General features: G+C 66.7%; 1 protein-coding gene across 4 annotated transcripts in view; it reads left to right on the forward strand.

Annotated features, from left to right (window-relative positions):
• The window catches only part of RXRA (retinoid X receptor alpha), a 96,086-nt gene that overhangs the window by 37,055 nt on the left and 32,240 nt on the right, over positions 1–26,791 (forward strand). Inside the window, exon 1 of one of the 4 annotated variants that reach the window (XM_045469696.1) lies at positions 6,897–7,012. The exons of 2 other annotated variants lie outside the window; for them this stretch is intronic. The gene's annotated coding sequence lies outside the window, so the exon portion shown is untranslated. Of the gene's footprint in view, positions 1–6,896; positions 7,013–22,499; positions 22,505–26,791 lie in introns of those variants that run through there. One more of the 4 variants, XM_045469697.1, reaches the window with a different exon arrangement.

Raw genomic sequence — 26,791 nt, forward strand, 5'->3', positions numbered from 1 at the left:
TCTCACTGAGCTGAGCTTCCAAGGTTCACGGCATCTTGTCTGAGGTGCAGGTGCTCGGGGGCGGGGTGCAGGAGCCGTGGGGCGGGAGCTCATGGGCCCCGGGCGGGAAGGTCAGGTGAGCGTCCGACGTGCGGGGGCCTGGAACCCCAGTGGGGACAGGCCAGGTGATCTGCTGAGAGGATCCAGGATGGGCCTTTGCTGACACTAATGACAGAAGCCCCTTTCGGGTGCCTACCTGTCACGGGCACTGTCCCTTCTCGGGTCGCAACAGCCTAACGGGGCAGTTTACAGTTTGGAAGCTGAGGCTCCGACGGGTCGGACTGGGATTCTCACTGGGGCCTTGCCCTGCTCGCCTGGCCTTGGCCTCCTCTGGGACTTCTGGGTGGCTTCCTGCTGGAGGTGACCTGGGCTGGGTCAGGGAGGTGGTGGCTGTGGGCCCTGAGTGCCCGAGGCGGAGCTGACCTCCTGGCCCTGGCTGGAGAGCATTATGGATGAGGACGTCTGTCCCCTCTCGCTGCTTCCCCTGCCTCTCAGAGGAGAGCAGGCAGGCCGGAGAGAGCTGTGCCCTGTGCCCGGGCACCCTGTGTGAGGGGCCAGTCCTGCAGTGTCTGGGGTGGGGGAGGTTCCTACGGTGAAGGCTGTGCGGGTTCGGGTGGGGAACGGAGCTGGGGTCGGGGTGCGGGTTGCGCCCCAGGCCTCGGGGAAAGCATCCATGCGTGCCGTCTCACAGGGTCCTCCCGAGAACCCCCTTTAAAGACAAAGAGGTGGAGACTCAGGGCCACACCTCAGCCCACCAGCAGCTGGCCAGAAGCCCCTCTGCCCACCTGTTCTTTCCTTTGGGGGGCAGTGGTACCTGGGCGGGTGAGCCAGAGAGGTAGCTGGGGCCCGGGTCCTGGGTGCGCCCGGAGCGTTGGCCATCCCAGCCTCGGGGACACTTTGGCAGGTGCACCTGCTCCGAGAAAAGCAGCTGTACCACACGTTCCGAGAGACCTGACCGTTCTTGGCTTATCTGGGGTCTTACACACAACAGCCTCAGTGTGGACGGGGGGCTCTGGGGCCGTGTGTGGCCAGGCCCCCTGCTCCACCCTCTTCAGCTGTTGCTAGCTGGACGAGGCCAGTGCCAGGCGCCGGGGTTTGTGCCGTGGGTGGACCGAGCTCTTACTGACCCTCAGTGTACCTGGGATGGGACAGTTGGTTTGACCTTAGTGGCTGCAGACCCTGGCCAGGCGTGGCTGTGAGGGGCCAGGCAGACTCAAGTAGGGGCACTTGGAAGGAAAGAAGATGTGTCAGGCAGAAAGAATCCCCCCACCCCGTCATCCTGCCTGGCTCGGGCCTGATTTGGGGAAAGAGTCCCATGTGGGGTGGGGCTGGCCAGGGAGGTACATGCAAATGCTCAGCGATGAAGCTGGGTCCTCTGTGGGGGGTGGATCGGGGGTCAGGGGTCAGGTGAGTGACCTCTAGGAGCAGTATTCTGTCCTGGCTGAAGCCTCAAGACCACGGGATTTTGCTGGCACCCCCTCCTTCCTGGAGGGGTTGGGTGGGCACCTCCTCAGCGTCTCGGGCCGGCCCCCGGGTGCTTCAGCAGCAGCCCGGGAGAGGTGCCCCCGCCGGGCACAGACGGGAGACCGAGGCTCGGAGACGCGGGGGCCACAGCGGAGGGGCTGCGGTCCCAGGGTGGGGGGTGTCTCGGCTCCCGTCCCGCCTGGGTGGTCTTGGGCGCGCACACGCAGGGAGGGGCAGCGGCCTGTGCTCTCCCACCCTCCCGGGTCCACGGGCCTGGGCGCAGGCTCAGGAATCCCACATTATCTCAGGCCGCTTCCAGCTCCCTCAGCAGGGCGCGGGGCCGCTCCCCTCTCGCACCACCGGCCACATCTGGATCGCATTACCTCGGGGTGTCGGCGGCACAGCGGCCGGCCGTGGCGGGCTCCCGGGGGCAGCGGAAGCGGCCCCCTCCCCAGCACCGGCCGCGGCTGCCCCCCGCCCCGGGCCCCCCTGGACGGGAGAGGCCGGCCTGGGACCAGTGTGACCGTGGGAGGGCGGGGACGACCGTCCCTCCCCAGGGGGTATGCCCCCCTCCCCGCCCACGAGGAGCCGGGTGGGGCTGGAGAGGGTCTCTGTTGGCCTGGTCTTCCAGCTTTGGGGGAGTAGCACCTGGAAATCCAGCCTCAGCGTGTGAAGGGCCCCGGAGGGACTGTCCCCACGACAGCTGCGACGACGTGGGCGTGTGGGGAACTGAGCCCCAGAGAGGTGGATCGCTCGCTTGAGGCCGAGCAGTGCCCCGGCGGGCCCTGCGGGGCTGTGGACGCTGTGCGCCCTGGAGGGGCAGCCGGGGCGGCGGCCTTGGGCCTCGGCGGGCTGGCCGTGCAGAGCGGGACCGGCCGCCTGGAGACGGGGTGTGAACCAGGCGGGCGCTTAACCCCCTGCCAGGCCGTCGGGGCCTTTGGGGTGTGTCCTGGGCGTGGAGCCTGCCTTCATGCTGCCTCCCAGGCCTTCACTTGCCCCCCTGGGCAGTGGGCGTGTGTGGGCGCACGCACCCGCCCAGGGGCACAGCACGTCCTTAGCGCCGGCGGGTGGAGGGCTTCGAGGGGCGACGCTGTGCCGGCTTCTCCCTCACCAGGTGCCACCCCGGGACCTGCCCAGCCCGGTTCTGGCAGCCCCGCTCAGCCAGCACTTTTCGCTGACCCGGCAGGAACTGCTAATTAAGCTAATAGTTCCCAGAGCTCCCTGACATCAGTTGATGGTATCTCTGCGATAAGACGCTCTCTGCCTGCTTGGCGTAATTTGTCATTAAACAAACACCGCTCGGCTCGCTCTGGAGCCACCTCTCCCCTCCTCGGAGAGGCCGCCTGTGTGGTTGTGCTCCAGGCCTGGGCTGCCCCACGGGGGCACCCCGCTTCTGCGACGCCCGGGAGCCTGGCTGCAGCGGGTATGGATCGGGGGGGGGGTGTCTCCCCAGCCCCTGGGGACTCTTCCCAGTGTCTGAGGGGTGAAGCGGGGGGCTTCCTCAGCCCCATCCTGGGGAATAGCAGCCTGCAGAAGATGAATAGCAGGGCGGTGGTCCCCGTAAAGCTACACCTCATCCTGGACCTTGTCTGAGCGGGCCCCTGTCCCTGCAGCGGCCTCCTTCCAGTGAAGGAGGACACGCCCGGGTGTGTGGCCCTGCCTGCTCCCAGCTCTTGCACCCTCCTTGCTGCCCGGTGCCCCCACAGGCTCCGCGAAGGGCTGCTCAGGGCTTGACGGGGGCGTGGCCAGGCCTCCTTCCAGAAAGAAGGGCAGCGGTCCCAGGGCTCCGATGAGGGTGCCCCTGTGGGCCTGGGGGCTCCCTCCCAGCGCTGGTCACCCCCTGCCAGGGGGCCTCCCTGTGCTCTGATGCGGTAGAGATGCTCCCTGTGGAGTGAAAAGGCCCAGGCAGCAGAAGGTTCTGGAAAGTTGGCTGTCTTGCCTCGAGAGAGAGAGCGAGTGTGCTGTTCTGTGGGTGGTGCACACGTGTGTGTGCACGTGTGGCTGTGGGGGTTGGTGGCCGCCACACCTCTTGAGGGCCTTTTGGGCCCTGCTGTCCCCACGAGCTCCCCACCCAGGGCCCTCTTCCCCGCACGTGCTGCCTGGGCTTGGGAGTCATGGGCCTGGTCCACGGTTCCACCTGGGGCGGCTGGGTGACCTTAGCGCATTCCCCCCGGGCCAGGCGGGCCTCCGAACCCCACGCTGCCCCACTGTCTCCTGCAGCCTTATGGCTTGGAGGCGGCCAGGGGGGTCGGGGAGGCCAAATCGGGAGACCCGTCCTCCCAGCTCAAGGCCCCATCTAACCCGGAAGCTTGCACACAAACACATGGGTGTGCACGCACGCACACATGTACGCTTGCACGGGGACCCCGACTCGCGTGGGCCGGTGTGAGGAGCAGGTGGCGGCCTCGGCTGGGCACGTGGCGGGGGGCGCCTGACTGCCTGACTCCCCGGATCTGGCCTCGGTCTCCTGATGTGGGGACAGGAAGGAGGCCCGCCCGTCCTCACCAGCGGATGCCTTCAGGGGCCTCAGGGGGCCGTGTGGGCTGACGGTTTGGATGTCCTCGGACCTGAGCTTGAACCCTGGCTCCACTGCCGCCTGGCAGAGCCTGCTCTCCCCCCACAGGCTCCCCTCTGGCCGGCTGCTCCCCTGCCCTGAGCGCCGGGCTGCCTTCGGCCCCACCGGCCCCTCCTGTTCCCGGTTCTCCGTGAAGCCCTTCCGGGCCCCCGGAACCACACCGGGCCTCCCTGCCCCTCGACCCCTAATTCCCTCCTTTGCGTGCTGGTTCACCCTCTGTCTCCCGCAGTGGGCTTTCTGCCGTGTCCCCGCATCTGGTGTGGAAGGCAGGCTGGTCACCCCTCGTTTGGAGTTCGGTGTCTCTCTGTTGGTGCGGCCTGGCTGTGCTGAGCCCTTGGGGATTTCAGGGAGCCAGTTGCAACTTGGCAGCCCCAGTCATCCTTCTTCGTCACCCCGAGCTGTCCCCGGCAGTCGTCTGTGCTTTGTGCGGGACGCAGGGGTGGGGGCGCCGGACAGACACGTGGCCCCTTGGAGCCGGTGGTGAGGCTGCAGGGTGGGCGGGGCCGGCGGAGGCAGGCTCTGGGGGCCGTGGCCGGGGTGGGGGGGGGGGGGCCTGGAGGGAGGGACGCTCCTGGGCCAGCCCTGCTAGGAGAGGACACGGCCAAGAGGGGAGGTGGTGGAGGGCGTACCGCAGTCATGGAGGGAGGCAGTGGCCAGCCCGGGGTCCGCTCTGCTAGCTCATTCGGGATGCGATGCGTACCAAGGGCCTGGGGCAAGGCCACGTCCAGCTGAACTGTGGGTGGCGGTGCCGGGAACCTTAGCCCCCGAGCTGGAGATACAGCTGGGGGGGAGTTGGTTGCAGCTGGGGCCCCTGGGCCGGCTCTGGGGTCAGCAGGTGGCAGGACCCTAGGCCGGTAGCAGACGGTCCCCGCTCCCCAGGGATTTACCCCTAAAGCTGATCTGCCTTCCCGCCAGACCCTCACCCCAACCACATTTTTTGCCCTCCTGCTGGCCCCATGGAGGCAGCTGGGGTGTGGGTCAGAGTGGGGTCCCTGCCGGCCCGCTCCTGCAGGTGTGTCCTTGGGGGAGTCCCTTGCCCTCGCGGGGCCTCAGTGTCCTCCTCTGTGGGGCGGGACCTCCCTGAGAGTTCAGTGGGACCGTTTTCCTGGAGCACGGGCCCCACTCTCATTTTGCTGATAACTCAGCAAAGCGGTGTAGGCCGCAAGCAGGCCCTGGGCTGGGCTGTGCAGAGGGGCGTGTGTTCGCTCCACTTGACCGGCCGCCGTGTCAGCTGAGATGGCCTGGCGAGGTCTGGGCTGGCCGGGTGCCCCGAGGCCCCGACCTCGCCCCGGCAGGCCCGCAGGGGACTCCTGTCGCTGTTTTCACAGGCTCGCAGGCCTGGGACAGAGCCTGGTGGCTGATGCTAGGCCTGGTGCCCCCTGGCTCACTGGGCCTGCAGCCCGGCGCAGGGGTGTGGCAAACCGGCTTTGGGGGTGGCCTCTGCACCTTTGAAATGACCCAGCCCTTGTGTCCGCGAGTCCCTGAGGACAAGGGATGTCACCCAAGTTGGGGGACGGTGAGGGGAGGGGGCCGAGAGCGCTGTGCCCGAGGCCAGCATCCCCCCTGCGTGGCACAGCGTGGCAGGCGGGTGGCCTGACAGGATGGCAGTGGCCCTTCCTGGGTGCCTGCGTGTTGAAACCAGTCGCTGACGTGGCCGGCGGTGTTGAAATAAGTGCTCATGGGTTTCCCAACATCCTGCCAGCCCGTCACAGGACCCGTGTCGGGAGCCTGGTGCAGCCTGCGCCTCCCTGTCCGGGGTGCCCGGCTCCTCGCTTCCTCCCCGAGGAGACAAGGAGAGGCCGCCCGGGGCTCTGGCAGCGCTCGTGGCATCAGGAGGGGGTGACATTACTCCGGGCCCACGAAGTCCTTGTGACCTGCCCATTTTCCATAGATCACTGGGCTTTGGACTGGGGGAGGATTTGAACCCAGAGCTTGGAGCCTGTGCTGTTGTGGGCTGCAGGGCAGGGAGGAGAAGGGAAGGGAAGGGAAGGGAAGGGAAGGGAAGGGAAGGGAAGGGAAGGGAAGGGAAGGGAAAGGAGGAGCGGAGGCAGCCCGGGGACATCTCTCCAGCCTGGTGGGCGTGCACCAGTCAGGTAGCAGATGGTGCAGCCAAGGGTCCCGGCCCCTGCGCCCCCTGGGGACTGGCCTGGCTGAGCGTGGGCCCCTTTCCGGGCTGACCTCCTGCTGAGGAGATGGTGGAAAGTGGGGGCCCTGGAGCAGGGCCTGGTGCCTGGGACTGCCCTGCAAGAGGGCAGACAGCGGCCGTGATGGCTGTGGTGACTGGTCACCCCCTGTGCTCCAGGCCCTTGACTTTGGGGGGATTGTGGAGCGTTCCCATAACCCCTAGGGTTTGCGTGCTCATGCTTGGTGTTTAGGGGGGAAATGGGGCTTCGAGGGCCCAAGTGACCTGCTGGGGTCACACAGCCAGTGGGCAGGAAACCCCGTCCACACTGCTGGATGGTGAAGGCCACCCTCCCTGGGGTTCTTCTGGGTCAGACCGGGAGGACACGGTATGGTGGGAGAGTGTGATCTCGGGGGCACACCCCAGCTCTGCCCTTCTGAGGTGGGCCACCTCGGGCGAGTGGCCCAGGGTCCCCACGGGGACTCCGCCAACCTGGGCACAGAGTTGGTTGAGAACACTTCCAAGGTCTGGCTCTCTGGGTGTAGGCGAGCAGGACAGGGCCTCGCAGGACAACGAGGCCCCTGCTACGGGGACGGAGGGGCCCGGGCTTCTGGGAACCTGTGGTCAGGCCTCACCCTGGCTGCGGCGTCTGACTGTCGCTCGTCAGCAGGGGAGGGGCGCTGGAGACTGGTCTCTTATGGAGGAGGAAGCAGATGCCTAGAGACGATGATGGGCTGGGTCTGGGCCACACAGCGAGGCAACCGCCAAGCCAGGGGCTGTGGAGTAGGGGGTGTCGGGAGACCTGGGCTCTGGTAAGGTGGGAGTCCCTGTGGTTGGGGTGGGGAGGATGTGGGTGACACTTGGGCTGGGACTGCCGTGGTGGGAAGGCCCGTGGCCCCCGGAGTGGCTCCTGGTTATTGAGCACCTGCCGTGAGCCAGGGCCGTGCTCAGCCATGCTGCTTCCGTCCTGAACTGTGTTCCAGATGAGAACGTCCTAGCCCAGGGGGGTGACGTCGTTCCCTGTGGCCTATGGCCAGGAGGGGGTAGGACTGGACTTGGGCCCTGGTCTCAATGCCTCCTGCTAGCAGGGGTCCCTGCATCTGTCTGCCGCCCTCCCTGGGGTTGTGGCAGGGGTGTCTGTCCCGTTGGCACAGAGTGCAGGGGTTGGTTTGGAGGGGAACATAGGAATCTACTGCGTTATAGCTGGAGGAAGGCCAGTGGTTCCTCTTACGGGAAGCCTTCCTTGATGCCTGCTCTCAGATAAGAGTACCTTTTCTCTGTGGGCTCCTGGAAGGGTCTCCGTGTGAGTCTGGACTACGCGTCCCGGGGCAGGGCCCGGCCTTGTTTATCTGCCTATTCCTAGCACGGGTGTCAGTGGGGGGCAGGTGTCTCATTGGCGGGCACTCCGTGATATGTGAAGGGAGCAGAAGTCTTTCTGAGGACAGGGGCGCTGAGACCAGTGGGGTTGAGTCAGATGCCTGCGGCCCCACCTGGCCATGAGTCATGTGGCCAGGAGTGGAGCCCAGGTCTGCTGGCTGTGGGCCGCTGGCCGCTCTCCACCTGTGTTCACCATCTGTGGGGACGGATGAGGAAAGGCCAGCTTTGTGGCCCCTCGTCTCCTCCACTTGCGTCCTAGCCCCTTTTCTTCATGTGTGATGGCCTCTCTTTGCAGAAGAGGAAATAAAAACTCAGAGGGGTTGTTTAATTGCTGGGGGTTGCACAGCTTGTTGGTGCTTTGGGATCTCTTTAAAACTTGCTGCTTGCTTGGCTGGTTCTCGGTGAATCCTGCATTCTGCCCTGGCTCATTCCTACCTCTCTCACCACCACCCTGCCCACGTATCTGTGAGACTTCATGGGGGACCTCTGCGCGCCAGGCCCCAGGGATGCCTGATGGGCCAGTTGGGGCTCCTACCCTCAGGAGCCCCCAGACCTTAGCAGCCTCAGACTAGCCAGCAGGGGGCCCTCTCCGAGGTATGTGGTAGAGGGGGTCCCTGCTCTGGCTGGGAGGATCGTAAGGGCGTCCTGGAGGAGGTGTTGTTTAAATTGGGTTGGAGAGAGCCAGGAGACACGTAGAGGGAATTTCGGCCCAGGGAACACCCTGTCCAAGCCTAGAGGCCAGAGAGCCGGCGCGTTCCTGGAAGTGACCTGGTTCCCAAGGCTGGGGGAGGAGAGTGGGCAGGCCCAGACAGCACGAGCAAGAGGAGGGCGGGGGGCGGGGGTGGGGTGGTGGCTGCTGTGGCCGTGGCCGCTGTGGCCGTGGTCGGCCCGGGTACCACAGGAAACCTTCCTGCTTCCAGAATTGGAGCGGCTCCTGGGTGCTCCGCTGGTGCGGTCTGGGTCTGGGAGGTGGGGCGGGGCGGGGGAGGGGGGGTTCTCCTCGTGGGCCTTGGCCCTTTCTGGAGCTCTGGGGCATGCTGGGGGGAGCTGGCCCTGGGCAGCTGGCAGAGGCCCCCCCGCGGGCCCCGGCCCAGAGTAAACCCCGGTTCACGTCTGGGTCAGCCCAGGGACCATTCGGATGGGCTGGCGTTCGAGTTTGCCGAGTGGCCTCTCCTCCTGATGGCCGAGGACCACGGGCGGGGAGAGGCGAGTGGGCGGGGGTCCGGGCAGGGAGCTCCCAGGGCTTCTTCCAACTCACCTGGGGGCAGGGTTGGAGGGGCTCCTGGGTGGGTGGAGTTTTGGGGAAAATCAAATCTGTGTTGGTGTGGAGGGGCTTTAAGTGGGGGGGTTTGTGCCAGGGGCCGGCAGACAGGGGGATGCTGAGATTCTATACAGCACTCCCCCCCCCCCCCCGACAAAACCCCAAACCAAACACCCTGCGACTCTGTTACTAAAGCCAAAGCGAAAAGCAGCCACCGCGTTCCCTCCCCCCCTCCCCCGCCACCGCCAAGGTTAGTGCCGCGGGCGTCTTGCTTGGGGTTGGCCTCTTTCTTGAGCGCAGATAGCTCGTGGCATATCCCGGTGTTTACATTTGAAACAAAAACGGAGTCCAGATTTTTGGTTTCTGTCAAAGTTAGGATGTTCCATAGAAGCGGCCTGCCCTCTTTTGCTAAGGAGACCTGGCCTTTTGGTAGGACTCATGGACAGTGGAGGACAGGACCAGGGTGCTCCTGGAGAGGACCCAGGACCCTGGGGGTCCCGTGCTGGTCGCTGCCCTCCCGCCTCCCCGAGGGCCTCGCCCGGGGTTGGGGTTTCCGGACCCCCAGCAGGGTGTGCCTGTGGGGCGTGTGCGTGTGCTCATGCCTATCTAGGCCTCACTGCCCTGCCTCAGTCGTCTCCACCCACCCATGAGGGCACAGGCTCCCGCCAGCACCCCTGACGTCAGCACCCCTGCTGCCCGCTCTGCTGTGTCTCCTAACAACGGCTGTCTCCTGCCCCCCCCCCCCCCCCCCCCCCCCCCCGCGCCACTGCACCTTTGCCCGGGCAGCCTTGATCTCAAGTGTGGCCCATACTGACCAGCTGTGTGGCCTTGGGTAGGTTGAACTTTGTGTGACGGAGCCTCGCTCTCTGTGTCTGTAAAAAGATGGCGATGCCCGTAGAGCGTTTGAAAGACCCGAATGAGGTGCACGTTCTAAAGCGTCCATTGCGGGGTCCTGCGCATCAGGGATAATCAGGGGACTCTGGCACCCCTCCGGCTGGCATTTACAGGAGCCGTTGGGGCACCTGGCAGGGGCATTTTTGCCATCTGAGGGTACAGGGGCTTTCGGGAAGGACCTGGCCAGCATCCTGCACCTGAGACCAACGAGCCGTCTGAGCTCTGAGGGGTGGTAGGTTTCACGTTGTCTGTGGGGTTCAAGAGAGGCCGGAAGCCGCAGTGAGGGCCAAGGGCCCTGGAGTTTCTGGGCCTGTGGAGGGCTGGAGTGGATGCGGGCCGCACTCACTTCGCCGTGGCTGGCCGGGCGGGTGGGCTGGCCTGAGTTCACCTCCAGGCCGAGCGTGGTCTGTGCGTCCTGGGCCCACACCCTCCCTTCCTCCCCGGCACACTCTCGGCTGCTGTTCCTGACTGGGGCCGGCGGGTCCTGCTGGGGTCCCTGAGACCCCCGGCCTGGAGGTGAGCCTAGTGAGGGGCCGGCACTGGAGAGCAGGGGCCCTGGCCAGTCTTGGTTAGCGTCTGGGACCTGGTGGGGGCGGAACCCTAGGCTTGTTGCTTCTGAGCTGTGGGACCACCAGGGGGCCCTCCCTCTGTTCCTGGGATATCAGGCCACCGATGGGCTGGGCCGGTACCCCCCGGTCACCCTGTGCCGTCCCCTAGCGCAGGGGTGGTGGCCTGAGTTCCTGATCACCTGACCAAGGGGCTCGCTCCGGGGCAGGGTCCCTGTTGTGTGGCCCCCGTGGGCAGCCGGCCCCTTGCTTCGAGGCCGAATGTTCTCCCCGTGAACACTGCACATCCATCCCGCTTGTGTGCGGCTCTGGGGACCTCTCGGCCTGGGGACCCCGCACGGCCCCCACCAACCCCATCACCTCTGTCCTGGCAGCTGTCGCTCTGTGTCTCTGTCTCTTCTTGGACCTCATGTCAAGGGCCTCTTGAGGTGCCTGTCCTTACTGAAGCCCTTGCCTGTGCGGTGTGGTGTGTGAGTGTCCTTGGTGCTGGAGGCAGGACTGTGCCTGGTGGGGCCCGCCTTGTGCCGGCCTGGTGGCCCCGGGGTCTGGGCACCGCCGCCTTCTCCGCCATGGCCGCGGGCTCCACGCTGGGTGTCTGTAGTGGGGGGGGGGGGGTTGCGGGGGAGCCTGCCCCCAGTGTCGTCACCGTGGGTCGAAGCAGAGTCTCGCGTGGCCTGGTCCGCACGTGCCGTCTCCCCCTGGTTGGATCTTGCCCTGTTCTCCCGGAGATCTAGAGTTTTTGTTCACGGCTTCTGCTCTCTCCTTTCCGCTCCCGTGTGTGTGTGTGTGTGTGTGTGTTCGTGTGTTCATTGGTCGCAGCCTCACTGGGGAGGCGATGGGGCACTGAGCAAGGCCCCGGGGGGCCTGGGGAAATGCAGGGGTGGCAGGGCCGGTGTGGGGCTGCCGATGGCATGGCCGGGCCGACTGCCTTTGGGGATTAGGGGCGCCCTCAGCAGGAAGCTGCGATCCGGGCAGGGCCAGGGCAGGGAGAGAGTACGGGCGAGGGCTTGAGCTCCCGGGGGTGCCCGGCCACCGCGAGCGTGATGGTTATGCACAGGGCCCTGCACCGGGACCCTGGCCCCACACCTTCCTCCGCTTTAATGCCACCCCCCCACCCCCACCCCAGGCGGGTTGCACCCTCCTGTCTCAAGGTGGAGCGGAAGTGATAGTCTGCCCTGGGGGGACCGTGGCCTGGAGAGAACTGAGGATACTTGCTGGTTTGTTTGCTTGTGTGAAGCCAGACTCTGGGGCGCGTTCCCTGTCCGCTGGGAGGGTGGTAGATGCCAGCCAGACCGTGGCAGTGCCCCGGGGCAGGTGGAGGTGGCGGTCCCCCCCTCCTCCCCGTCCAGCGCCAGCTCAGGGCCGAGGTTCACCAGCCAGGGAGGGGGGGCCCCTGACCCCCAGGTGGTGCACTGCCCTGCGGCTCCCCTCAGGGTCAGGGTTTGCCGAGGGAGGCTTGTTCTCTGCGCGCCGAGGGCTCCGGATCCCAGAGGTGCCCGGGCCTGACCGTGCGTCCGTCTGTCTCCCGCCGCCACTGGAGGTCCTGCACGCAGGCGGCCGTCCTGGCCCCTGGCCACGTGAGTCCCTCAAGCTGAGCGGAGGGTGGGAGCAGGGCTGCCCTTGGCTGTGACTTTGTTTTGTTTCCTCGAGTCAGATTGTCCTACTCCATCCTGTGCCCGGAAGAGAGGCCCGCTTCTGTCCTTGGGCGGGGCCGTGAGCCCCTCTCCTTCCCTCCCCGGGGGGTGCGGGTGGGGCAGGGCCTGCTGCCAGGGCTCACCACCCGGTCAGTGGCTCTCCTGCTGGCGCAGCTCCTGGGGCCTGGGGCCAGGCTCCTGGCCCCCTCCTGTCTCACCGGCCCAGGGGGCCGTAGGTGTGCAGTAGGACTGGATGCCTGGCTGATCCCTGTCCTGTTTGTCCTTGGCCGTATTCTTTCCCGTACCTTCTCCTTTTTCTCTCCTTCAGTCTCTGGCCCCGTTCACCCGCACTAAGCGGGGCCCCTTAGATCTTCCTCCGAGGTCTCTGCCCACTTCCCGTGGGCTCCCCAAGGGTGAAGTCGGGGCCATCTCAGGCCACCTTTGTGACCCATGCACGGGAGACCCGGGTGGCCGGCACTCTGTGCTCCTGGAGGCATCCCGGCACGGGGACTCCCTTGTTCTCTGGCCATCTGTAGGGACGGCCTCGGGGGGCCTGTGGTCAGGAGGGGCCGCAGTGGCCCCCCACCCTTGGGGTGGTGAGTCAGGGTAATGGGCATTGCTGTCGGTGGCCCTTGTGTGTCAGAGGCCAGCCCTGGCCCTTTGAGCCAAGATGTGGCTGCCCGCTTGGGGGTGTTCCCATGCGCCCCTGACTGCTGGCCGGGCTTTGCTCTCCTGTCTCTTGCCCCTTCGAAGCATCCCTCGTTCCCAGGAGGTGACGGGACACCCCTGATGGACAGCTGAGACCTTGGCCTGGCCTGAGCGGAAACTCCATGTGGGGGTGGGGCCTGTAGATCTGCCTGGCCCCCCAGGGTGAAGCCCGGCCTCCTGTGGGGGGAGGCAGTGGCCCCTGTGCCTGGACTTGGAGGGTCTGGGACCCTCCCTGCTCGGTCGGCATGCTGGCCTCTGTGTCGGGTGAGTCAAGGAGGCAGTGGCCCCATCTGAGTTCTAGGCCCTTTCGTGGAGGCCCTTGGGCCTTCGGGCTTTCGGGATCGGGCCTCCAGCCCTGTAGGGGCTGCGTTTCCTGAGCCACTTGCCCGAACACGACCTTCCCGCGTCCCTCCTGGGAGCCCCTCCGTGACACGGTGCTTGGCCGGCCCCACAGCGTTGGGGACACCCAGTTCCCAGGCCCTCCTGCCATCTGCCAGCATCGAGTCTGGACAGGTGTGTGTGCAGAGGGCGGCCGCCTGCGTTGGGGGCCAGGCGGCGTTCCAGCCCCGTGAGTCACGCTGATCCTAGGAGCGGGGGTGGCAGGGGCCAGGCTGTGGGGTAACGTGCTGAGACGTGCCGCTGACCTGGCACGGGGGAGTAGGGGGAGCGGGTGTGTGGGGGCCTGCTCGTGGCCTCCCTCTCAGAGACCCCGCCTCCCACCAGGCTGTGCGGTGGAAGGTGGGGGGCTCTCTTGTGGGCCGGGGAGGCCGGGCAGTTGTGAGAAGTTGGTGCCTCCCGGGTCGGTGCCGCCCAAGGAGCAGAGGCTGCTTCGTGCCCACCTTACGATTGGGCGGCAAACCCATGGGGCAGGGAGGAGGGAAGGCAGGAAGGCAGAGAACATGGAGTCCGGCCCCTGGGTCGGGTGGGTCCGCGTCCTTGGTTGTGCAGGGGGCAGGCGTGGCAGTGCGGTGGGCCTGAAGGGTGGGCCTCCTGGGCCTGTGCCCCACGGCTACCAGCCCTGTGCTGCCCCACTCCTGTTCCTGGGCCGGGCAGGGATAGAACTGGCCAGGCAGCCTCACCTTCTGCCAATCCCTTGCACCTGGTTCTGGGGGCCAGAGGCCAGAAGAGGCCCTCGGCAGGGCTCAGGGCCACCAGTCCTGGGATCGGGGGCCTTGGAGCGGCAGGTCCCAAGGTAGACGGTAGCCACAGCTTCTGCTGAAGGCCCGCTTTGCTGCAGAGACAGCAGAGCCCCAGAAGGGTGGGCCGGAAGGCTCGTGCTCCCCCACTGTGGGGAGAGGTGCAGACTGGTAAGGGTCTGAGCCTGGCAGAACCTCTTGCCAGCTCTGTGACCTGGGCACAGCTTTTCAGGAAAGAGCCCCAGACCTTCGGAGGGCCATCCGGGTACCTCTGTGAAGGGCAGACGTAGGGGAGGGGGGCAGCTGGAGCAGATCTGAGGCTCAGAGGTTTTCAAGAGGTAGATGGCTGGGAGTGGTGACCAGAGGGCCGGGCTTGGGCTAGGGGCGGGGGTGGGAGATGACCAGCCTGGGCTGTTGGGCTCAGACCTAAGCCGGCGACCACAGGGTAGGAGTTGGTGCTCTGAGAGGGTTTGGGGCTGAGGCTCTGTCCCAGCCATTTACTCTGTCTGGCAGGGGCAGGGAGGCTTCCTGGAGGAGGAAGACCCACAGTGAATGATTGTGCCTGCTCTGAGCGCCAGGGCTGGGGCTAGGAGGGGCCGATGGGCATACTGACTGGAGAGGGCTGGGGGGCTAGGCCCCTGTGGCCCCTCTGAGAGAGGGAGGTGGGCTGGCCCTGGTGCGGGTGATGGACGGGAGACCCCTGGGTGAATTTGAGGCTTCCGAGCTGATGGTCAGCGGTCTTCAACAGCCCTGGTCAGGGCTTTGACGGGTGGCTCCCTGCCTTGAGGGGGTCCTCCGTGGGGGCTGTTTGGGCACAGCTGTCCCGGACCCTCCCCGGGCATGTCCTCACCGCCCCCCCCCCCCGGCCCCGGGGGAATGGGGGAGGCTAGCTGGCCTCTGCGGCAGCCCCCGCCCCTGGCAGCATGGGAGCGAGTGGCTGCGGTGGGGTAGGCACCTCCTGCCCAGCCCTCGCCCTTCTCGCCGCTCTCTCACGGCCGCCGCGTGTGGAGAGGAAGGAAGCTGAGGTCCGGTTTGCTGTTCACGGGGCACCCGGGCCGGGAGGGGGAGGCCGGGGCGGGCGGCGGGGGCTGCGGGGGCCCGGGGCCTGGTGCTGGGGCGGATCTGGCCCACTGGTGGGAGGAGGAGGCTGGGCCGCGGGCCTGAGTGGGCAGAAGGCCTCTGGGCCGCCATCTTGGACGTGGCCACACTGGCCGGGCAGACCGGAGGCAGGGGACTGGCCAAGAAGGGGCCCTGTGCCCGGGAAGAACAGTAGGTGTGCGGCCTTGAGGGGTGCTGGGGGGATGGGAGGAGCATTTCATGTCCCGCCAACCCCCTCTGGTTACGGACAGGAAGCTGAGGCCGGCAGGGGGTGTCCCCATGGTTCCGGGGTGGGGTGGGGTGGGGGAGCTCTGATCTGGGGTGTCTCCTGGTTTCTGTGCTGCGAATGCTTCCGTGGCCGACCTCAAGCTATGGACGATGTCTCACGTCGCTAAACGCCTACCGGGAGGAGATGCGCACCCACTGGGCGGCACCCCCACCCCCACCCCTGCCGCTTTTCTGTCCGCCCCCCAGACTCCCGGTTCTGCTTAGCACCTACCACAGTCCTGGCACTTGCTGACTGTTTGAGTGCCTTTGGATGGGCCCACTCAAGGCGGGGTCTGGTCGGGGAGAGCCCCGGGGGCTGTGCTGGTAGGACTCTGGGGCCACGTGACCCACATGGATGTTGCTCGTGTGCGTATGTTGGGAGGGGGTGGGTGGCGGCTGGCCTCCCCGGGTGTCCGCACACAGGCGGGCCACGGTGGGGACTGGTGACCAGGGCCCTGGTCTCACAGGGACTGCCCTGCCTTGGGAGCGTAGGCCCGCTGGTCAGGCCACAGGCAGCTGAGGACGATCTGGGGGACGCAGTGGACCACCGGCCACAGCTGGGCTGCCATGTTGCCTCTCCTGGGCTGGGCTTGTGGTGCTGGTTCCAGGCAGGACCTCGCCGCACCTGTCCATCGGGTGATCTGATGCAGGTGTGGTCCCGGGCCCTGAACCAGGCGAACAGGCGCTGGGAGGTGTGACCGGGAGTGAATGAGGGATCGCGGCCAACCTGGAGGACGGACAGCAGCAGCCTGGGTCTCGTGTGTGTCCAGAGTCTTGCTGAAGTTAGGCTGCTGCAGAGGTGGCTTGTGTCACTGTCATGAAAACAACACGTGCGTCGCAAACCGAACGCAAACCGAATAAAAGTGCAGGAAGTGACGTGCCGTTTCCCACCGTGGATGTGGGAGCCCCGGGCCCCTCCAGTCTGCAGCGTGACTTCTGGGGCCTTCCCCTGGATCCTGGAACCCCAGATTGGGCAGATATTCGTGGAGGGCTGGAGCGTGACGTGGGTCCCTGGTGACGTGACAGGATTGGCTTGGAGGATGTGACAGGCCGTGGGGACGCGAGCGCCGGGGGGAGCCTGCCTTGGGGGTAGGCCAGGCGTCGGGAGTCCGGTGGGCGCCCCGTGGGCAGGGGCCTGCCCCAGTCCCACGGCCAGCTGGCTTTCCGGCGGAGGGTGGTGCAAGCAGGTGGACAGGTGTGGGGTGCGCTGGCGTGGTCTGGGGGCCCCCCGGGCCCCTGCCATCTGGGCAGGGCAGCCCCGCGTGGATAGACCTGGTTGGGCCTCAGGCTCCTCGCCTGGCGGGGGGCCTGTGGGGCCGAAGTCTGCGTGCTGTGGTCCCCCTGCCCCCCACTCCCAACGCCGGCCCCGAGCCCTGGGCTGATGGGCCCCGGGGCGCATTCTGTGGCCTGGAAGAGCGGCCGGGGGCCGTGAAGCCTTCCCGAAGACCCTCTCCCCTCAGAGGCTGAGTCCCTGTGGCCCCCGGAGGCGGGGTCCACCCAGACCGGCTCAGGCCCCGCTTCCCTGGCTGTGGGGCTCCTCGTTGCTCCCCCACGCCTCCCTCTGCCCCCTGCCCTGGCTGGGACTCAGTCCTGCAAGAGGAAGACTCCCAGGGCTCAGGGCACAGTGTCCCCTGCTGGGGTGCAGGAGGACGGCATCGCAGGTCGGCCAGGACAGGCACGGTCCGTCGGGACGAAGGAGCCCCCCCGGGCGGCTGGCACCACGTGGGCAAGCGCGCCCCATCCTCACGGCGTGCAGCCGGGGAAGGGGGCTTGGCCGGCTCAGCCGGCAGGGGAGCCGGTGGGGCTCCGGTCCGCCTGCGTCGGGGCCTTGCCCCGTCCCCCGGCCCCGGGCCCTGCCGGGCAGTTTGCCCATCTGCCTCACCATCTGCAGGCTCAGATTGAGGAAACGAGGCTGGGGTCCGTGTCCTCTTCCAAGAAGTGCCGGTTTCGGCCGATGGGAGCTGCCTGTGGTCACAGGTGTCTGGGTGAGGGTGGTGGGCCGGGCGGGCCCTGGGAAAGGGGAACTCGCCCGCTGGGCCAGCGTGAGCGCCACTGGCTCCTGAGGCTCGCAGCTGCCTTGCAGAGACGCCGGTCCTCCCGGGCCTCCTTCCCCACCCAAGCTCCCGCCGCCGCTCGTGTGCCGCCACACTGCATCGCCGGAGGCCGTGGGACCCCGAGCCAGCGGGCCGGGGGCTGATGGGGCCGCCCCCGTGGTGGGACCTGTCTCCCACGCTCGCCATGAGGCTGCACCTCCTGGCCTCTCTTTCGGGAGGGGGCCTGGCCTGGCGGACAGGGGACCGCAGGTGGCCGGCAGGTGAGGGCCGGGCCGGGCCGGGCGGGCGGGCCTGGGGGCAACCCGGCCTGGGAGGGTGCCGGCGTCTTGCCTGCGGGGCGTGGGGCTCAGCTCGTGGAAAGTCTGCCTGGGGGCCCAGGTGAGGGCACCTTGCTCCCTCCCGACTCTGACCAGCATCCCTGGCTGCCTCTTTCAGCTCCTCGTCCTTTAGATGTGCGAACAGAGGAGACTTGTCTGAGGTCCCGTGGGCACGTCCGTGACCGGGGTCCTCTGGCCTGTAGACCCGACGGCCTTGGGCTCGGACTCCTGGTTTCTGGCCTGCCCCCAATATGTGCGCGCTGGACTCCAGGGAGGGCGGCCAGCTCTGGGGAGGGCGCCTCGGGGTCTGGCTCACTCCCCTTTTGCACATGAGACGGGGACCGTGGGACTGGTCTAACTGGGGGCGGGGGTGGGGTGGGGCTTGTGGATTCCCGGCGGCCTGAGTGCGGGGTACGTGGGGAGGAGGCCTGTGGGGGTGGCTGGTAGCCCTTCTCTGCTGAGGAGCGAGAGGCTGGAGCCCCAGCCGCTCCCAGCCGAGCCCCTCGTGGTGACGGGGGTGCACCTCCCTCTGGCCTTCCCGGCTCGCGCCGTGTGTCTCTTCAGCTCGATCCCTCACCTCGCCAGGATCTGTATAGGCTGCTGACTTACCTTCCTAGACGTCCCTGGGAGGATGCCGTCTTCTGTGCCCAGGCTCAGGGGAAACTGAGGCTCGGGCGTGTGGTGACTTGTCCAGGGCCACATAGGGGCTCGCGCGGGGCTCAAACAGACCTGGGCGGCTGGGGGTGGAGCTCAGACCACCTTGCTTCTGCAGCCCTTTTCTTAAGTTTATCTACTTAGAGAGAGAGTGGGGGGGGGGAGGGGCAGAGAGAGGGAGGGTGAGAGAGAATCCCAAGCCGGCTCCACGCTGTCAGCACAGAGCCCGACCGGGGGCTCGAACTCACGAACTGTGAGATCATGACCTGAGCCCAAGTCGAGATTCGACGCTCAGCTGACTGAGCCGCCCAAACACCCTTCTCCTCCAGCCCTCTTATTAAAGTCCTTTGGCAGTTTGTGGGCGTTTAGCCCATAATGTCTCAGGCTCCTGCTTGCGTCTCTGTGTCCAGAGCCGCGGCCTGGCCCGTGGTGTGCTGTGTGGACCGTGCTGGGCGCCGGGCAAGACGGTCTCTGGGAACCACTGGGCTTTGGGCCTGGCACCCAAGTTAGAACATTGCCGCTGGGCACCTTGCTGTCCTGGCTGGGGGCTGCCTGCCCTAAACGTGCCCTTTGCAAGCCTTTCCTGCACCCAGTCGGGAGCTAAGGGACGGGCACACGGGGCTCGCTCGCCTGGGGCCGGCCCTGGGCGTCTGTGGTCTCAGCTCTGCCCCCTGTGCCAGGCTGTCATGGACGAGTCACTGTGCAGGGCCACTCGGGGGTCTGGGTCTGCAGCGATGAGGCTTCTCGAAGGCCCTGGCCTCCTACAGCAAAGAAACCCTCTGCAGGTGGTTTGGAACCTGGGGGTCTGTCTTTCCGGCTTTGGGGGTGCCAATGGGGTGTTTGGGTTTGCACCCCACCCCCCCGGCAGCTCACCCTCGAGCACGAGAACTGTGCGTGTGTCTGGTTTCCCTCCACACTTGACCCTGGACAGGCCCCTCCAGGTATTGGCTTTGACGTCCGTACGTGTGAGGTGGACGCAGGCAGCGTCTTCCCGGTCGGCTCAAGCTCTTGGCGTGACAGGTGTTTAAAGTTGTGTAAAACCGCCTTCGTACGTAAAACACCCCGAGCTGCTAGGCCCTCTCCTGTGCTGGGCGCCGGGCAAGACGGTCTCTGGGAACCACTGGGCTTTGGGCCTGGCACCCAAGTTAGAACATCGCCACTGGGCAATGTGGGACAGGCGAGCCTGTCCCACTTGGCTGGGTGGCTCTCAGCTGAAAGCGGTAGGCGGGTGTGAGATGTGTGAGCGGGGCGTTGTGGGTGCAGCCCACGTGTGCGTGGCAAGGGGTCATCGTGGGCATTTGGTGACTGGGCCGGGCTTTCCAAGTGTCCCGCGGGGCCTGCTGACCGTCTCCCCTGCGGACGGCTCGGGGACATCGCTCTGGCCGCGTGCAGGTGAGCACGGGGTCTGCCTGGAGCAGGCGCCTGGCTGCTGGGCATTTGTCGGACGCTTAGACTTATCCCATCGTCCCCCACCTCCCACCTCTCGCCGCCACGTTTAGCGCTTTTCGATCGTTTATTCTCTGGGAAGCGGCGTGTTCGCCTTGTGTGTGGCGTTGCGTCCGCAGGCTCTGAGCAAGGACTTCCTCCGCGAGCCGAGTGCGTGGGTTTTGGGCTCTGTTTTTGCTGGTCTCTGGGGTGTTTCTGCACCTGAATCTGGGGTCTTCCGACGTCTGGGTGGGAGATCTCTGACGGAGCCAGCTTGTTCTTTGACGTCCTCGCAGTCCAGGTGACACAGCCGGGCGCCCGCGGGGCCAGGTGGTAGGGATTCCCCAGGCATCCGGCGAGCTGTGTGTTTGCTGGAAGGATCCAGACCCTTTTCCCACTTGGCAGGGGCTGCTGCTGCATGGACTGTGTGTGGGTTTCGGGAAGTGGGGTGGGTTCCACGTCTGAGGAGGCGTGTCTCTGGGCCCTCGCCGCTTCTCTCTCGTGCTGACAGGGTGTCCGCTGTCCCTGGCTGGGGTGAGAGCTGGGTGCAGCTATCTGCCGGCTGGCTTCCCCCCAGCCCTCTGCGCCTGGCCTCACTGAGCTCCAGCGCCCCGGGGCGGGGCTCGGGTCACCTGGGCCCCTCAGCCCTGCCGCGGGGAGCACGCTTGGTCACCTGACTCGTCTCGTGGCGGCTGGCCGGTCCCCAGCCCTGTTACCCTCCCCCCACCCCGAGGCATTCAAAAATGCGTGTTGTTGGTAGTTCATAGAAGCTGTTTTCAGATATTCCCAAGGACAGTACCAAACGGTGGAAACATACTTTCCCCAGGTTCCCTCCCCCACATTGACTCTGGCCTTGGCCACCCCCTGGGGGTTGCTCGTGACACCCAGAGAAGTGGACATTGGTGAGCCCGAGGGGGCCAGGAAGGGGCACGGGGGCAGCGAGTGTGCGGGTGGAGGCCCCGGCCCTGCGGGGCGAGCAGGCAGGAGCACTGGGCAGCCACGGGGCTTCCCCGGGGCTCCAGGATGGGCCGGGGGCTTTGGGATTTGGGGGCTGTATAATGGGGAGCCATGGTAGGTTCTAGCAGTGACGGTGGACCATGACCATCCTGCCAGGTGATCAGCGGCGGGGGTGGCCATGGGGACACTGTGCCGAGGTGGCCGCGGCCGGGTCTCTGTACCCGGGGGACTGGTGGGCGTTTGCCGGGGGCAGTGCTGTGCAGATGGAGGTCGTGATCATCCAGAGCCCAGGAGGAAGCCCTCCTGGGCCGTCTGTCAGTCTCTTTATCCCCGCTTCTGCCTGGTGACCCTGTGGGCTGGACGCTCCGGTGGGTGCTCCCTGTAGCCCTGTCCTGGGTGCTTGGGAACAGATGCCGCCTGTCCCTCTCCATGGCCTCACCCCCCCCCCCTTCCCCAGGTACGGCAGGAGTCGGCGTCCTGGGGGCGTGGTTGGATTGTGAGGACAGGGCAGAGGTTCTGGGGTCAGCCGGGCCTGGCCCTGTGCTCACACGGCCACCTCGGGGCCTCTGTCTCCCCCCCTCCTTGCTCTTGCTGGGGGCCCAGAGGAGAGAGTAGTGGGCGGAGCCTGGCACACAGAGGGTCCCCGGCAGATCTCAGCTTGGGAGTCCAGCCCAGCCCAGCCCAGCCCAGCCCGTCGGCCTCGCAGGCCCCGAGGGGCTCACAGGTCAGCCTGTGCTGGTCCCAGAGCGGCTTCTGCACGGAAGCTTCTTGCCCAGAGCAGAGAAGAGCTGGCAGGGTTTTCAGCAGGGGTGGGGTGGGGGTGGCGTGCCAGGGTGACCTTTGAAGGGGCTGCCCTGGCCTTGTAGGGCCCGGTGGGTGGGGAGCGGGGGTTGGGCTGCTGTGCTGTCCAGGTGAGCACCCACAGAGGCCCTCGCCTGCGGAGGGAGGTGCCCCTGCTCTAGCTGAGATGGGGAAGCCCCTGCTCCAGCGGGCAGACGACAGGTTCTCGGTCTGTGTCACTGGTGAGGCCCTGTCTCCGGTCTGCAGGGCCCCGCCGGGCGGGCCCCCGCGCGCGACTGACACCGGCCGGGAGCCGCTGGCTGAGTCGGTGCGGCGTGGGTGAGCCCCCGCCGAGGGGAGCATGGCCAGGGCTCACAGCACGTGGCAGTGGGGGTCATGGGAAGCCCTCCGGGAACTCCTTGGGAGCTGAGCAGACGCCTTCTTCCCCGGGGACCCCTGGCCTGGCCCCGCCCCACCCACCGTGCGGCCCCGGGCTCTGAGCATTCGTGCCCACGGCCGTGGAACGGTGGTGCTCCTGGGCAGAGGGGGGACGTGGGAGTGTCTCCAGGTGCGACCAGCCCACCCCAGGCCCAGAGGAGTTTCGCCCGGAGCACCTCCTCTCCCTGGCCCTTCCGGAAAGCTCTGGCCTGCCCGGCCACCTGCCTGGAGGCCCCCACACTCCACCACAGGCGGGTGGGGTGTGGGCAGGCTCAGCCCTGGTGTCTGCAGATGCGTTCCAGGGCCCGACGGGGATGCACGTGAGAGTGAGAACACACAGCTGTGGGGGGCAGGACGCACAGGCGTGTTCCCCGACGGAGCAGGGCCTCTGCGCCAGCCAGGGCAACGTGGCTCAAAATGAAACAAGAATCATTTCTTTTCCTGTTGAGAAGAAACTGGTTCAACCAGCCCGCAGACTCGGGGCCCTCTCTCCCCCGCAAGCTCTCCTGTGGCAGGCGGGGTTTCACCAGGAATCCCCCCTTCCCGCCCACCTTCCTCCACAGTCTGGGCAGCGCCCCACAGGTGCTGGGGACAGTGGAGGGGACAGCCTGGAGGGGAGGCCGTGGCGCTCAGGAGCCCTCGCCTGGCCTCGGAGAGGTGAGCGCGCTTCCCGCTCCCTGCGCTCCGTCCCCACAGTGGGCGTCGCTGCTGGGCGCCAGGTTCTGTGCCTGCGGCTCGGTGCCCGGCCGCCCCGCTGGCCGTGGGGGGTCTTCGTGAGGGCGAAGGGTCCTGGCCGGCGGCTCTGGCTCTGGCTCGGGAGGAGCCTCTCCCACCGAGCCCTCCCCCTGCCCGCTGGACGAGAGCTCCCGTGATCAGACGGGGTGTGTGGGGCCGGTGTGCTGTCGAGTCCTGCTTAGACTCGCCCTCTGCGATACGGGGGTGTCTTCAGGGAGACTTCACAGCCCTCTGCGGGGCCGCGGGGCAGGCTCGCGTGCGTGGGGATCTCTGATTTGCAGCGGCCGGGGTGCCGACTGCAGGCTCATCGGGCAGGCTGCCGGTTCCTCCGCATTCCTCTTGTCCCCCCCCGTTTCTGTCCCTGCGCCTCCTCCCCCGGCATTCCAGCAGGTCTGGGGGCGTCCACGGCTGCTGCTTCTTGGCCCGTCTGGCAGGCCGTCCAGCAGGCAGCGTGTGTCAGACTGCCAAGCGGGGCCGTGGCCTGGATGTCTGGCCGCAGCATGGGGAGGTCTGCCTGCTGCGCCCGGGGACGCGGGCCCGGCCAGCCTGCTGGGGGTCTCTGGCCACAGGGCTGGAAACCAGCTCTGTGGACTGTTCCGGGGCTCCTTGGCATCTTTCTGGGAGCATTGCACTGATGATTGGGGCCCTCTCCTGGCTTCCCCTGCTGTGCTGGCCGGGGTCGCTGGGCTGGTGAGTAGCCCCATCGGGAAGGCCACCCGCAGCCTTGTTGCCCCCTCGACTGTCTCTGGGGTGGAGGGATGTGAGCACCTCTTGGTGAGATCAGATGCCTTGGAGCCCCTCAAGATTTGGGGGCCCTAGGTGGTGACTGTGTGGGTGCCGGGCATCTTTGAGGTTTCTGCCTGTTGGATGGATGGATGGATGGATGGAGGAACGGCACTGGGGACAGGAGGCTGCCCGAGGCCTCGGGATGGGACTTCCGGCCCACAGCCACTGACCTGATGCCGCCAGTCCTGACCACTGCCCCTCCGAGTCCCTAGGCCTCTGCAGACCACCTGTCTGCTGGTGCTCAGCGCCCCCCTGCCCATCGCCCGTGGTCACGTGGCTTCTGGAAACACTGGCCCTGCCCTGAGTCCTGGGAGGCTCTGGAGTCACGGGGAAGAGGGAAGGGGAGGTGGGGAGTTGGCGTTTCCTGAGCGGCGTTTGGGGCTGTCTGTGCGACAGGTCCTGGTACCTGCTACCTTGAAGCTGTGAGCGGCCCGTGGGGCCTTCTCCCTGTCGCACCCGGGCACACAAGGGTAGCCGGGCGAGGACGGGGCTGGGCCAGACAGGCAGGGCTCCGGCGGGAGCGCGGCCCCGCTGTGCTCTTGGCGTCCTGTGTCCCTAAGCTGCGAAGACTTCGGGCTGTGTGCCGCTCCAGGACTCACCGCCCTCTCTGCTCCGTGGTGGTCTGAGCGGTGCCTCCCTAGGCTGGGTGTGCAGCTCGTCCTCAGGTACCCCAGATAGTGCTCGCCGTGGGCCGCCATCAGAGCACTGCCAGCCTGGGCGGGGGGGGGGGGGGGTGATGACACCCCCTGCTGCCAGAATGAGGGGAAGGGGTGCAGGTGCATTTGGTTGACTCTGTGGCTGGGCCTGGTGTGGCCCCGGCGGGCAGCCTCCGGCAAAGACCCCGGCGGGAGTGCCCCGGGGCACTGGTGCTGTCCTCAGCTCTTTCTCCAGCACCTCCCGGGCCCAGGCGCTGGCTGGCTGCTCGCGGGGAGCCCCTCCTGGCCACCCCCTGCCTCCCGGCCATGCTGCTCACTTCCTCCACGGTGGCTGGACTCCAGCCACACCTGCTGCCCCCGGGCCCAGCTGCGATACCCCTTCCGTACGAGGTGGCTGGGCGAGGGCGGCCACGCCACTCTTCTTGCCCTGCCCCTCACCAGCCCTGGCCTGCTCAGTATGGCCAGCAGAACCCCGAAACCCCATCCCTTTCGCTGCTTGCGGCAAAACCCACTTAGCATCAGTCTCTCTGGGCTTTAGGCTTTCATGCGTGCCGTGGGGCAGGACAGGGGTTTGCTTAGGTGGTGAGGTTGATGGTGATGATGGTGATGGTGGTGACGTTGATGGTGATGGTATAGACGTATCTGTCATCGAGTGCTCAGTGGATATCAGCACGGACGTTGTGTTACCCTGGGCTTCGTTACAGAGAGTGGTTTCCCCTGTTAGACCCTTTGGGCCTTTCTGGGGTCTTTCTCCATGAGGCGCGTTGCAAGGAGTGTTCCATCTACCCTGGGAGTTTGAAGTTGGTCAGGGCTGAGGGCTTTAGGTTGGTGTCTCCTCATTGGGACCCAGAAGTCCAAGCGCCTGTGTTACTGTTTCTTGCTCTCACACCCCGGGATGCCAGGGAGTTCCTCGGGAGAGCGGCCTGACTGGGGCCCTACAGATCGGGGTTGCAGTCCTACTCTTGGCCTTTGTATGTTTCCCCTGGGGGTCCAGACATGTGAGCAGCCATGCTCTGTGTCATACACCCTCCTGTGAGGGGCTTTGATTCGCAGCCCCTCGCTTTTCCGTGCGTCCCACACTCCTACTCTCAGCCCCTGATCACATCCTGGGGGCCAGGGTATGAGTTCAAGGAAGGAGAGCCCGGCTGCGTGGCTGCTTCTGGGGTGGGGAAAGGAGCCGAGCCCCTGGTTTGCCTGATGTGGGTGGGGGTCAGGGGCCTTAAAGACAGGTTGGGCGTTTCTGAGTTCTTGAGGCCTTGTGCTCAGCTGGGCCCCAGGGCCCTGACCTGGCCCAGCCCGCCCGGCGTCACTCTGAGGGGAGGACACCTGAGGCTCTCAGGGGAGCCCCTGACTCTTTCCGAGTCTCGGGCAGAGCCTCTGCCTATTAGGTCCGGGGTGGCTGCTCCTTCTGGGGCCAACACAAGGCCTTGGGGCCGGCAGGGTCATGATGTCCGTCCCTTGGCCTTCGGTGTCCACCCTGCCTGCCCCCTCTCCACCCCTCCCCTCCTGGGCCCCCCGGCATCCCTGTCTGTTGCAGAGGGCGGGGTGGGGTCGTGCCAGGAAATAGGACTTTGGAGAGGCCAGCTGGTGGTCTCCATGGGACCCATGGGGGTGAAGTCCCTGTTGGGTGCCCAGGGACCAAAACCCTTAGAGCCGTTTCCTGTGGGCACGTGGGGGCAGGGTGAAGGAATGCACGTCTTGGCTTGCTGTCCCCGTCCTCTCCCTCCCTCTCTTCTCTGGGGTCTGGATGGATCTGGACCACCCCGGACCCGGTGTAGAGCTGGGCAGGTCCACGTTCTGGCCCCCTTGGGTCCATGCGCTCGCTGAGCCCGGCAGAGAGAGACCCCCGAAGCTGCCTGCCTGGCACATTCACCACCCTGCTCGAGGCCCCCGGGTTTGGGGCAGGACAGAGACCCTCGTGCTCGAGGCCCCCGGGCTTGGGGCAGGACAGAGGCAGGCTGGGGTTTCTCCTCACCTCTGTAAAGGCCCAGCTCACCTGTGTCCTCCTTAGCAGGGGCTGAGACTTGGGGCTGGGACTACTGGTTTGGGAGAGGGCAGAGTGACCCCAGAGGAGCTGAAATTTCAGCCTGAGCCACCTGAGCCGTAAGCTGACACTGGGCCAGGAGGTCGTGGGTGGGCCATGCTCCCCGGGGGCCGGAGGTGACAGGCCCCTGGGTCCCAGCCCACCCTCTGCAGGGTGGGAAGCCGGCACAGACGGGGCACAGGGGCCACCACAGTAGCTGTTGCCTTGGGTGCACTCTGTTGGCAGAAGGGGAAACAGGCCAGGGGCCCTGAGTCCCGGCAGCGGTCCGCTCTCCCTGCAGCTGGAGCCTCCGCATGTCAGGGGCCATCTGCCCAGCCGGCCCCAGCTCCTGAAGGCCCCTCGCCTCGTGGGGCCAGCGGGAGCTTCCCACCTCCCCCTCCTTGTGTTCCAGCCACTCGCAGCTTCCCCCAAACCCAGACGCGCCGCGGTCCTCACCGCGTCCCCACCAGGCCGCCACTTCTCCCTCCCCTGGCGGCCTCGGGGAAGCAGTCCTTCCGGAAGGTGGGGGCTGTAGGTGGGTGTCTTGGGACGCTCCTGAGGGCCTGCCAGCTCCTCGATGTGGGGTTTCGGTTCCGGCGGGGGGGTCCCCGGGCAGGGGCGCAGTGTTGCAGGGGTGGGGGGAGCTTGTGCTCAGAACTGTTCTTGTTCTTACAACGTTCTTCCCCTACGCTTGTGCCCCTCTTCCTCCTGGGCACCTTCGCTCCCGCCCCCACGCCGGCCTTCTTGCCCCTTCCCGAAGTGGGACCCCTCCCCGGGCTCCCTCACTTGGACCTCCTGTCCCTCCCTCCCCACTCTGTGCTTCCT

Source organism: Leopardus geoffroyi, chromosome D4, assembly GCF_018350155.1.
Source record: "Leopardus geoffroyi isolate Oge1 chromosome D4, O.geoffroyi_Oge1_pat1.0, whole genome shotgun sequence".
Taxonomy (NCBI): domain Eukaryota; kingdom Metazoa; phylum Chordata; class Mammalia; order Carnivora; family Felidae; genus Leopardus; species Leopardus geoffroyi.